The following is a 13232-nucleotide window of genomic DNA, read 5'->3' on the forward strand; positions in this document are numbered from 1 at the left end:
ACAGCAGGAGAATTTTATCCACTTTAACTAAACACTCTGATAAAGCAATACAAGACAAATCCCCTAAACTCCTGGCCCACTTTTATCAATGCTGCCATTAACTCTACCACTAGCGAGTACAAGTATACAAATGCTCTTGTAAAAGTTTTTTTTTTCTTTTTTTTTTATGCTGTTAACTCCTTCCTTTGCCTTCCTCCTCTGCTCCACTCCAATACTCCCAAGTCAAGTGATTTAAAGCACTAAGGCTGTGGAGAAACTGTTACCCTCCATCCCAGCCTCCTCCTCTCTACACATTCTCGCTCTCCCTTGGTCTTATTACAGGCTGTCAGTTTATTATAAAACATTAGGAAAGCAGAGGGACACTTGCAGTTACTGTCCTATCGATTGGTGAGGATAGATTCTGTGATTTAGAGTCAGCCTCTGCTCACGACCTACACATTCTCAGCCTCCTATTAAGGCACCTGCGCTTTGCTTGGGCTATTGATGTCTCAACATTAACAGTTACAAGCTGCTACAGAAAATCAATGTTCAACTTTTATTACCAGCTGCATAACATGGAGGACCTCCCACTGCTTGGTACTTAGCAGTCTGTCTGGTACATCAGGTGTTTTCTGTGGTAACATCCATCATATCCATAGCATATGAGGACCTTTCAGTGGCCAGTTGAGGGTCTCAGAGCTTAAGGGTATATTATAGGAAGGTATAGGATGGCAAACAAATTAGCGCATCCTTGAATCCCTGTCTCTGAACGGAGATGTGAAGTTGAGAACATGTTCGTTGTGGAGAATTTGAATTCTTTAAATAAAATCTAAAAAAAGGTTTTGACATTTTTAGCTTCCTGATGCAGAAACTGTTCAGTACAATACATAACAAAAAAAAAAACTATCAATCTTCTGAGCCACAACAACTAGCCAGACATTTGTCTATCACAGCCATCAACCTGGATTTGAGTGCTGTAACTGTTACCCAGGAAGGGTGGATCTAGAGGGGCTCAGGCCTGTAAAACATTTATGAGTGGCTACTGTGCAGCAGTATGGCAACCCTTCTGGGACAAACAGCTGCTGGTTCTGTGCTCTCCGTCCCAATCAATGGAACTCAAGTTCATCACACACACTTTTCAGCCGAACGGCGGCAACTGATTTCTCCACCTCTCCCTCCTCTGATCGTTGGACTGCCCACCTTTGGGGCCTCAATGCACTTGCTTTTTCACGTGACGCTGTGTGTAGGGGTGGATGGGGGCGAAAGGAGTAAGGACTGATGGGCGTTTGTGTTTTTTTTTTTTTTGTTTGTTTTTTTCTGGTTTTGTGTGCGCGCGCGAAGTGGGTATGTTCCCAGTGGGCAGAGCTTGAGGTTATCATTATGTACAGGTACATCCGCTGCAATGCTAATGCTGCTGCATTCTCAGTGGCCACAGTACGGGTCCCAGCACTGTGCTCGCAGCGCTGCAACTCCTCTCCAATTAATGACTGAGGGAGTCTGTTTGCAATAGGGAGGACAGGCTTGGGCGTTCTGGAGCCCCGTGGAAAACAGGCTCACATTAGTCAACAAAAACAGGATTGGAGAACAAATTGTGCATAAATCAGAGCCCTGTTAAAAAGTGTGTAGTTGGACGGGGTTTCTCATGAGTATCATTTTTGTAATAACAATCATGTTGTCCATTCCTAGTCAATTTAATCAACTGTCAGCAATGCAAACATATTTTTTTTATGAGACCTGTTGTTTTGTTAATTTTGTAAGCAGCTAAAAGACCCCAGACCAAAGTTGACTTTTTTTAAGCCTGCTGTTGTTATAAAGGAGGGTTTCTGTCAAGGTCAGAAAGCGAGGAAGTGGGGTCAGTGCACAAAGTAAAACATCCATGGGGTCAAAATGACCCCACATCTTAAGATCGCGTTAAAATCCCCAATCTCAAAAAGTTCATAGAGGTTAATGCCAGTGCTTTTTTACAAACATTTCAACTGTTGTCATATTTGTACTGGGTGGTTATTTAAACAGTTATTCAAATTTGTAAAACTACAATCACATTCATTGCCATACTATTTTTAAAATGAGAATGGTTGTAGAGGTATACTTAAGTCTATGCCTCTTGTAGACAAGCAATTAGCTTCATCGTCTGCAACTACCACGTGGATTCATACTAAAAGAAAACACCAAGAGATTGTGTACTGCAGATATTGACTCTTTATATAACCTCCAAACAGAAACTTTCTTCAAACATTCATAAAGCTCTCGTTAAAATATCACAGGGCTTTCATTTGCTTATGCAAACATTTCTGTAGTTGCAAGAGCTCCATCCTCCCAGTCAGTCTTCCTATAGAAGCTACGCTATAATTCTTGAAGCTGTCATTTTATCTTCATGAAAATACACTTATGACTGCTGTTACTCATGATGTATCATTGTTTTATGTAAATGCAAAATATAAAAGACTTGTAGAGTTATAATGACTGAGCAGAAGTAAATTGATGACTGTATGAAAAGACAACTGATTTTGACATTAGGTGTTTGAGATGTTTCTTAAGAAAAGCGCTGAGTGGGCTGTAGCAGTAAAAATAATCCTTCACATTCACCTACAGTTCTAATATTACAAATGGAGCTCTGTGGCATGACAGATCTGCCTGGCATGTGAATTGTCAGTCATTGTGTCCCTGTGTGATTATGTATAGAGCAAAGGCATGTGCTCAAACTATGGCAAGCTATCCGGTGGTCAGGTGGCTGCTATAAGATTAAACAACCTTTGCTCTTTGAGCTTCTGTGTGCATGAATGCGTGGGTGTGTGTGTGTGTGTGTGCGTGTGTGTGTGTATGCTTTTAGACAATGTGGTTACAAGATACTTCTGGCAGAGCAAAAAACAGCAGAGCTTTGAGGCAACGAGTGTGCGTATGTGTGTGTGTGTGTGTGCATGTGCGTGTGGGGGTGTGTGTGTGTGTGTGTGTGTGCGTAACCAGAGACAGTGATTAAATGTTTTGAAGCACAGATGATCCAACAGTTGCTGTCTCTTGTTCCTGCTCTCTTTCTTTCCACACCCACCTGTGAGTCTGCTTCCCCTCTGTGTTTCCACAGCTCTTTTTTTCTCGTCTCTTTCTTGTCTCGGATTATATTATGACCACACGAGTTACACAGAAAATCTTCAGCGTCTTCCCATGATAAATTCATTTATTTATAAGGGAAAAGCAAACAAAGGGGTTTAATAAAACATTCCAACATCATTCTTACACAAACTCGCCGAGCAAACACAGATATCTCAACGTTATGCTGTGGGACATAAAAGTATATTGCTGGCTAATCCCAGACATTCGTCATGTCAACTCGTGCTGTGTTAGAAACAGATTTAGAACATTGTGTTGTTCTCTGGTGCCACCTGGCACGGATGCTGAAATGCTGCTGCCGGCAACTCTCTCCGGAACTATAAATTCACGCAGCGCTGAGTGGTTTTGGTATAGCACATCAGCAGCAAACTCAGCAGACTTTTAATAGAGTCTTCAGTGTCATTACAGTCTTCCAAAATTATAAGATCATAGACTTATAAAATAATTAATTTGCTTACTTCATGTTTTGTCAATTTTCAGTTAAAAGCCACAAAGTTACGGACGCATTTAAAGATGTATGCAAGAAAATAGTCTCAGTTGTGTTTTAAAATTCTATTGATTAAACTATAATTTTGTCATCACAAAATTTTGGACACTACAATGTCTATGCAAAAATGTGCATCACCATTTTGTATTCTGTAGTTGAGCAAAATAAAATACATTACTGTGGAAAAAAAAAAATCCCCACAGAGTGATGTTGCCATCACCTTTCTTCATTAAGGATAGTTTGTTCCACACCTTTTTGGATGTAGGCCACAAATTTCATTTCTGGGCTTATCTGAACAGAGCACCTGTATCCAACATGTGTGCTTTGTCCCATGTAGCTTGTGAGAAGTTGCAATCAATCAATCACATTTTATTTGTATAGCACATTTCAGCAGCAAGGCACTTCTTCAAAGTGCTTCACATCATAACACACACAAAAACACAGTCACATGAATCAACAATCAAAACATTAGATTAAGTCAAATGCCATCGTTAAACTCGTAATTGATTACATTTCAAATACATGTCTAAACAGGTTTTTAGTCGAGATTACATTCAACTTCTTCTGACTTTCTTTCAACTGACAGGTTTCATTGTGGGGTTTGAACGGCTAATGAATTTCCTAAAACTCCTAAAGTCAAATTGGTAAAATTCCTAGACCAACACAACTTTATTAGTTTATCCTAATAAAGTTTATCCTTAATTCTTCTCTTTTTTTCCCACAGAGTTTCCTGACTTCCACTTTTTAAAATCCTGATGTTTGAAACCGTACTCAAGCTCTGAATATGTCCTTCTGAGAGACCAATTTTTTTTAAAAAAGAATGTGCAAACGTGTCTTTATATTCATTACATTGCCATGTAACATCTGAATAAAAAAAATGGCACAGTGTGGTTAACATGTAACACAATCTGTCTCTAGTCAGCAGATTGCCTGATGGCATCCTTCATCAATTCTGAAAGGAGAGAAAAGGTGTACAGATGTAAAATGAGAGAAAGTGAAGTACTGAGAGACAGAGCGGTGGAGGAGGAGGGGGAGCACCTATGCTATGGATTAACTGTCCTTCATGCTGAAAATATACATCCCCGGGCGCTTGGCGCTGAATTATTAATTCAAATTTGTCAAAGAAAGAATGAGAGAAATCTATTGACTGGGACACAGGCTCTTTAATGGTCTCATTAAAGGGGAGGCTTCCCACACCATGCACCTTCTGCACTGTTGAAGGAGTTTTCGGGGGCAGTGGAGGTTTTGAAGGTGGAGGGAGGCAGCTGGGGGGGCACTTGACCCCCCCAATGATTTTCTGTCACTTTATCATAAACAAGAAAGGCTGACATGCCCCAACCCCCTCGCAACGCGCTCCCCGGCACTCGTCTCCTCGCACACCCCAAGCGCCGCCATACAAACCCGGGGTGTAATTAGCCGACGGCTGCAAAAGTGCATCGAATGTAAACGAGGTTCACATGCAAGAACTGAATCTGACAGATGGAGTCAGCAATAACACTCACATTTTAAAATGCCTGCTTGAACTGTTACTGACAGGTACAAATGAATTACAAGGTAAAGTCACTGTGAGCCTGAAGACTCATCTCATAGGCAGCGCTATTGATTTCTATTAATTCAACAGTTTTTTTTTTTCTTGTTTTTTTTTCTGCAGTACAAAGATTATTTCCACAAATTCCAGCATAGATAGCAAGATCTAATCCTGACTGCAGATCATTAGATCTGGACCCGTCAGTCAAGTGATGGTGCCATCAGCTGCACTCGGAGCCGTGTCGGTGGGTGGAATTTGGGCGGAGGCGGCTCTGTCCGGACAGCATTACTGAGGTGGAAGGAGCAGAGACCTGTGGGTGCATCATTCCATCCGAGGCCAGCTCATTTGAGAGGATTTTGTTTTCACCTCCAAGGGGGGCTAAATCAGGGGGCAATAAGAAGCGGAGGTGGGGAGAACTGGAGGGGCCACAGAGGTCTAAGCAGTGAGTTCATTGCTGATTCAAGTCTCTTAGTAACCCTCTGGCAAATGGATTTTCATAACGCTGAGACAATGAGTTTTTTTTTTGTGTGTGTGTTGTTATTTTTTTTTTCTTCTTCCAAGCCTGTCTGAAGCATGTCAAAAATGCATGCACGGATTATTTGGATCATTTTTTTATTTATTTATTTTTTTTACACGGTGATTTTAACTTACTGATTCATGGCCATTTCAAATAAAATAACTTATTTATGGTTGCACCGCTAGCACAGAACAATTCCTACCATCTCATGAAAGAGTAATAATCAAAAGATAGTAGTACATGTAATTTCGTGTCAAAAAGACTTAACCATCCCTTTAATATTTATCCACGCTGATAGCAGCCTCCCTATCTGTGTCCATCTGTTGAAGCTCTCTAACTAATTCAGGGTGTAAATTTACTCCCCCGTTCACTTCAAAATAAATCCCTACCACCTCCCAGTCAGCATAGGCAATGAGAGAGGCTTGGATCCTTTCTGCTCCGAGCACCTTTCCTCTTGTTTATTTTATCAGACCTAAGGCACATTTCTCTGCTTCTTAATGTTTCTCGCCGGCTGCTGCTGCCCTGCGCCCCTCCAACCCCCCCCCACCTCTACCCACAACCACCACCACCGATACCAGTCTGTCAAGCCAGCGACCCATCCTTGGGTGACAGAACTCACCCAGCCGCTACCTGTTTAGCTTAACAACAATAGCTATGTTGTCAGTGAAAGGTTTTAAATCTGACTTAATATATCCCCAACTGGACAGTCCCTGCATAATTCTCTTTCATTGCCGGATGGCTTTTGGCCCCTTGAGAGGCTTAAAGAGAGGGTCTGATGGGTTGGTGGGCAAATTGAGCCCTAATGCTTTATTCTGACATGCCGACAACAACCAGTCCCCTTAAATGGCCTGTTTCCAAGAGCTGGGACCCGCTTGTAATTATGCATTGGTAGAATCTTGGATATTTGGCCTCTAGACATTAGGTACTATGTTAGCTTGAGGGCATGTTGCTACAATATGTAGCTGTGCAGCAGTGAAATAACATTCAATGTTTAAGATTAAAAAAAAAAAGGCACTCCTCGGGTATTAACATGGCCTTATTTAAACTATTAAAAAAGTTTAGGGGACTCAAGAATACATTCTATCATTCCACAAATATAGATGAACATAATCACTGTCAAGTTTCAACACAGTAGATGGGGAGTTTCATTGTTAACCCCTGACCTCCCCTCTAAGATATCGGTGGTCTCAAGGCAGCAGTACACAGTCAGTGGGTAGGTTTTATTTAACCTAACATACATTCTGTGGGAGGAACTGATTAGTACCCACACATGCAATGGGATAGCTCCATGTATTACGCCTTAATTTTCTGTATTTTTGATCTGTTTGATATTATATTTGACTACAACTAGATGCGATTTTTTTTCCCCTATAAGTAAACACTGTGTGGAAAAATAATATTGAAGTATTGTGTGCCACAACCAACCCCCAACCTGTGCACCAGCATGCTGCAGACAGCAGGCACATTCTTTTGAACTCATACATCTCTTTTTTGCATCACTTAACATGAAAACCATGCTCCGAGTTATCCTGTAAATCTTCAGTGTTTCAAAGAGATTTCCCCAATAATGCATAGATGCATTGAACCCAGTTTTTCCACCAATTATGTTTTTCACTTACCACTAATTTATAGGTGTTTTTTTTTAAGTGAATTCCCCTGATGGGACTCACAGAAAAGAAGTGGGACTGAGATCTCGAGGGAGCAGGCAAACCTGTTTTCTGTTTAGTACAGATAGATGGGAACAGTAGTACTCTAGTAGGAAGCAGAACAAAGAAAATTCAAACTTGCAGACGAGATGTGGACAGGTCAGCATTGATGCACGTCGAAGTGTGTGTTTCATGTGCTGCATAAATTTACTGAGAAGATGCAGAAGTTTAAAAATCACGGTTTGTTTTCTAACACAAAACAGAGCTTAAGACAGTAAAACACAACACTGATATAAGCCAGTTATGTTGTAGTGCTGAACATGTGGCCATTGCTCCTTGACCTACTGGCTTTTATTTGCTCTTAATGCACCTGTTGCCCTTTTCCTTTCTTTTTTAACACGCATAGACATTTTATTTCAACACACATGCTGCAATACATTTGACCTATGTGGTGTGAAGCAACTAGTTAGTCACCCCTGGATGTTTTTTTTTTTTTCAGTGTCAAAGGTCACTAAGTTCTCTGTCAACACCACCTTTGCTGATTGGAGCCTAGATGACATTAATAATAGTGAGCCAAGTTGTTGTGGGCTCTGTTGACTCGATAACAGCCCAGTAGGGTGCAATAAAGACATTCTAGCTGGGACACAAGTTCAACTGCTAACTCTTTGAAGCACTGCCGCTGCAGTAAAAGGTGATTCAGCTTTGATAGTTTCATATAAACGCTGTTTAGAGCTCTCCCATTGGGAGAACGGAGAACCTAATGCGGGAAGTAACCTGTTCGTTTTCCACTCACATTTAATTGGCCAGCTTTACTGACAGCACCTCATTTAACAAGGGTTTTATGACTCAGGACTTTTATGTGTTATTTCGTGAGCCGACAGAAAATGCATGCCATGAAGTTTGAAAAGTCAGAGCGTGCACTGGCAGCATGTGGCTGTGACGGCTTATTGATTTGGGCAATAAAAGAATAACGTGGGAAACTGCAGAGTTACTTTGCCACATATTGATTGTTAACCATGCAAGAGAAGATTTTGTATAAAAGGGCAAGACTGGTAATAGTGAGAGTTTATTGGGAACACAGCAGGACAGAAAAAAGTGGAGTAAAGAATTGTCAAAGTTTAAATGTCTTTTTATCATTTCAGTATCCCCAGAATTTGTAAATTCCCCTTTTATGATAAAAAAGTATACTAGAAATATGCACAATCAAGAAAATAATATAGTTTTATTTCTGTTATCTGCCCAAACTAGATTTTTTTTGCTCAGAAGTTGACCCAATAAACATGTTGTAAGTGACTGACATGTTTTGTAGCCATTTACAGCATATAAACATTGCCCCGTATCTTTTGGCTTGCAAAACAATGTGAACTTTGACACCAGTTTATGAGTTTTTACACACCAGATCACTGACTCTGTGAGGCAGGTTGGTGATCGGAGTGGAAAAGGCGTCTTGCACCGAGTGTCTGCACGATATGCTTTACTTTTGTTTGCGTGTTTTGCGTGTGTGTGTCCCTGGAGCAGATTGATTGTAAGGGTCTTGTAAGTGTGTGAGAGAACATGCAGAGCCATACATGTACAGCACAGAGCAGATTGAGTCTAATTAAAAAGCACAGCAGAGATTTAAGAGGTTCTGTGAAAGAGTGTGTGGTATGTAGGCACGCATGCGTGCGTGTATGCGTGTGTGTGTGTGTGCAGTGGCTTCGGCATGATCAGCCGTCAAATGAAAACAATGTATTCCATGGTACCTCGGGGTTTCCATTTGAGTATTCGGACACGGCACTCAGACGAACTGTGGCTGTTTTATGTAAAAAAAAAAAAGTTGATAATTAGTCCCTCAGTGACTGAATGATGAGATGGAGAGGAAAAGGAGGGGGAAACAAGGCACTGAAGGCAGAGAAGAGATTGCTTAATGCATTTAATAGTCCATCCTGGTACTGTCTGGGAAAGATTGATAAGGTTTTTTGTTTGTTTGTTTGTTTTCTTTTTTATATATTTGCTTTTGTTTATCATTTCTCACTTCATCAGCAAAAATGCCTGTGAGTTTTTAATTTATTTTGGAACTGAGAAAATTATTTGAAGTGTTCTTCTGCAATTGATAACATCATTTTAGTATTGTTTGTGTTCCCTTTTTTATGCAAGCACCGATTCATTAGTTTTTCAAAAGAGTCTCTGGTAACAATTAGCAATTAAAATATAAACTAAAACATTCAGTAATTTTATTTTGCAATGCTTCCACCTCAACAATCACAAGTGAGTGCAAATTTTTTTTTTCAAAATTTGCATATAATGTAAATGTATGTTTAATCAGTTTGCTTATTTAACTAATTTTATTTCTGCTGTGGCATGAGCCAATATGGTATTTTTTACTTATGATAACCTTGAAAAAAAACAACAAAAAAAACAACAACTGTTTTCTTGATATTTAGGCAAAAAAAAATTTTTTCAAGAGCAAAGCAACAAATATTATTGGTGCTAATAATAATAATAATAATAATAATAATACAAAACACTTCTAATAATTTCTAATTAATCTAACATTTCCTTCTATCTCATTAGGAACTGTAGGCACAATCTGACAGAAAATTGTTTTGGCTTAGAAATAATACGCTTTTAAGTCCTTGATTTTAGTGACCAACTCGTGCCTTTTCCCATTCTTGAAAATTTCTTTTGAAATTTGAAATCTCAATACACCAACAGATATTATAGTTTGTAGGGAAAAAAATGCACAACTCAATCAGCTTCAGGTCTGCTTCAGATGGTCTGAAGAAGTTGGAACAGAAAAAGCTCTCATGCAAACGTGATAAAAACTTCAAATATGATAGGATTAAAACAGACAGACATTAAAAAAATAACAATCATATCAAAGGACATAATTAAACGGAACACAATTCAGATTATTCACATTTTTCAAGTTAACTCAATTCTATAACATCTCAGAAACTTTTTCATCCGTGGTTTTCCCACATCATAACAGCAACCTTTCTCTCCACCCTCTCGCTTTGACCTGCGTAGGACGTTTGTGATTGAACGCTTAGAGCGCCCTGTGCTAGGTTCGCTTATGTAAGGCTATGTTACCACTTCTCTGAGGTGTTGGTGGTGTGAGAGCTGATTCAGGATCCTGATGGGAGGTCAGACAGCTGAGTGGCAGCAGGAAAAAGCACATGTCATGTTTGTTTGGAGGCTCCTTTGTCACAGACCCTCTAACCCCCCTCCATTCCTGCCCTCCTCTTAGCCTTATTTAACCCCCTGTCATGTCACCCAGAGGTCAGAGCAAGCTGGAGCTCACACATACACAAGTCAGACAACAGCATACAGACACACACATGCATACAGATTGTAATAGCATGGTAGACTGCATCATAGATGGAAGTGCCTTGAAGGACCTGCTTCTCATTCTCTAGACCTCATTAGTTGCTGATTTATCTCCCCCTCCTTCCTCCTAATGCTCTTGGTGGGTGGAGACGATGTGTGTGCGTGCGTGCGTGTGTGTATAAGGGTAGGATGTGTGTGTGAGAGACAGAGAGCGGATTTGTTTGTTGGAGGTGGGTACTGTGTGGAACAAAAAGTAATAATATATGTATCCCCACAAATTATTGTGTCAATTAAAAAAAAATAAAATAAAATGTTTTAAAGCTCGGCTCACTTGGTGTGTGATTTGACGCAGAAGTGCAAAGTGTCACTTCACAGTAGCCCACTGTGATCACACAAATTAATAAAAAATCAGACACACACTCTCAGAACCGTTTAAATATTCTGCAGTCCTGCGCTTCATAATCATGACAAGCACACAAAGTGCTCAGGTTTGCCATTATCCATTTAGCAAATTTTTGTCTTGTCTTGCAATAATCTCCTCAACCCCCCAGTGAGCTTATTATTGTTAGGAAAAAAAGTGCTTATGGCTGCGCAGAAAGGTGGGGATTAAGAAAAGACACACAATGTATTTTGCACAAGCAATTAAAGGTAAAAGTAGACTTTGTAACAAAGTGAATTCCAGCATGACGTTAACGTTCCCCATACTGATCTTCTAAAAACTTTAATCTACTTCTTCATAATAATCTGACAGCTTTCCGCCTCTTTAAGATGGCGAAAAGATTTTTATGTTTATGAAGCAAATGTGGCCTGACTACACCTCTCTGCCCTATATAATTTATTGTCCCCAGGGAAGTCATCTCTCAGAAGAAACATTCTTGCTTTCACCTGATTCCTTCTGCATTGTCTTCCCAAGAGGCTCATCAGAGGAAAACAGAAAAGAGAAGGAAGGGGGTTTCATCATGCAACATATGAGCCACAATAACGGAGTCAGATTTTCTAACCCTTATGTGTCAGTAATGGTGGCAGATTTATCTTTATGCCGCTCAACATTAAAGACAGTGTTACACGAACCACTTCACCCCTTCACCTTATGTTTTTGTGGGCTAGCGTGACCAAATTGATTCTGTGAAATACGGGGAGTGACTTTTTAGATTGTTTCTTTTTGGGAGGGGTGGGGGGATGGAGGAAGGGGGGGTAGGTGCACACTTGGACACAAAGAAGCTCACTTGCAAATTTACTTACAAATCTCAATATGTTTTCAATAAAAAATGCTTTAATCGCATAGTAACCTTTAGTATCACCTATAATTTTGTTAATAGGCATTAAAAAATGGCATTGTAGCTTGATGCATGCCATGATGATTTTTTCATTGATTCAGCCTTTTTTTTAAACCGTGTTTGTCTTGAAATAACCATTGCCTCCACATCAGATCAATCTCTCTGGACTCCTTTGATCGGCTCCTTCACTAGGTTGGGATGGGGGGTTTTTGGTTTCATCCTGCAGGCCACTGTTGATGGTGTGAGGGAGGGGTTTGAGTTTGAGGCCTCTGGGTCTTTCCAGGGGTTGGGGTCACTGGAGGCGGGTCCCCAGGCTTTGGCTTTTTTGGGAGGTGACTTTCAGGTGGCTACATGCAAAGCTTTTAGGGGGTCTGTTCTGCTTCTGGTTGGGTCTGGGGGAGGCTTGAATTTCTGGAGGCATATCACCATTAGGCTGGGGCCTGGCTGGGCCAAGAGGGCTGGGGTCCTGTCGGATACGTTGCCAGGGCTTTGGGACGGTTAATGTGTGATGGCTGTGCCCTGGCCCCATTGGGCTTCCATACATTGTTGGAGCCTTTCTCATCTCATTACAGGTCCACTCTTTCAGAGACAGCATTCTACAGACAGGGGACAGCAGGTCTCTAATGTCTTAAGTGCTCTGGGATTTGACTAAATGTTCGAGCTGTATAGTTTTTCGTCTATGGTGGGATTGGGTGGGTAGGTTTGGCTTGGTGGTACTGCTAGCTACTGTTGAGCTTGCGGTGGATGTGCCAGGGTCTCTCTCCCTTGGTGGATTTGGTGAACCAGGGTGCCTATTGAGGTCAGCAGGGGAGGTCCTCTCTCTGAGAGGACGTTACATCACACATGCAGGTGTTTGGGGTGCAGATGTGTCTCTGGGATGTGATGAAGTTTCATCATCTCAATTCCAAATTTTATTCTACAACTTAGACACTCATCTATAACATTCTCATGACACACATATACTTAGGGCCTTGGACGTGGGCGTGGTTACTGGCATCCAGAGGGTGATCTTTCAATCAGCCTCTCTTCTGGAACCACTTTCAAATGCTAAGTTGTATGTAGACATTGAAAGTTCTGAGTGGATGAAGGGGACCATCTCCTGGGTCTGGGGGCTGGTTGCCCCCTGGGTTATCAGTAACTGGCCGTGGGGAGTATAGAGTCTGCATGAGGAGTGTGTGTGTGTGTGTGTGTGTGTGTGTGTGTGTGAGTGTTTTTGTGTGCAGACTTGAGGGTGGGCTTGCTTGATTGTGTCAGTGTATCTGTCACGTCAGGTCTTAAAGTTCCCTGTCTCCTAGAACACCTCAGGAACTGGCCAAATTTGGGCCTTATTTCCTCCCGTCACACCCGCTGGTGCAGTGGTAGTTCTTAATGTCTGGGGCTGTGT

General features: G+C 41.1%; 1 protein-coding gene across 2 annotated transcripts in view; it reads left to right on the plus strand.

The window, feature by feature from the left end:
- The window catches only part of nr5a2 (nuclear receptor subfamily 5, group A, member 2), a 92518-nt gene that overhangs the window by 77019 nt on the left and 2267 nt on the right, over positions 1 to 13232 (plus strand). The window lies entirely within an intron of this gene.

Source organism: Poecilia mexicana, unplaced genomic scaffold (genome assembly GCF_051168715.1).
Source record: "Poecilia mexicana isolate PSO_F unplaced genomic scaffold, ASM5116871v1 scaffold_4, whole genome shotgun sequence".
Classification (NCBI taxonomy): domain Eukaryota; kingdom Metazoa; phylum Chordata; class Actinopteri; order Cyprinodontiformes; family Poeciliidae; genus Poecilia; species Poecilia mexicana.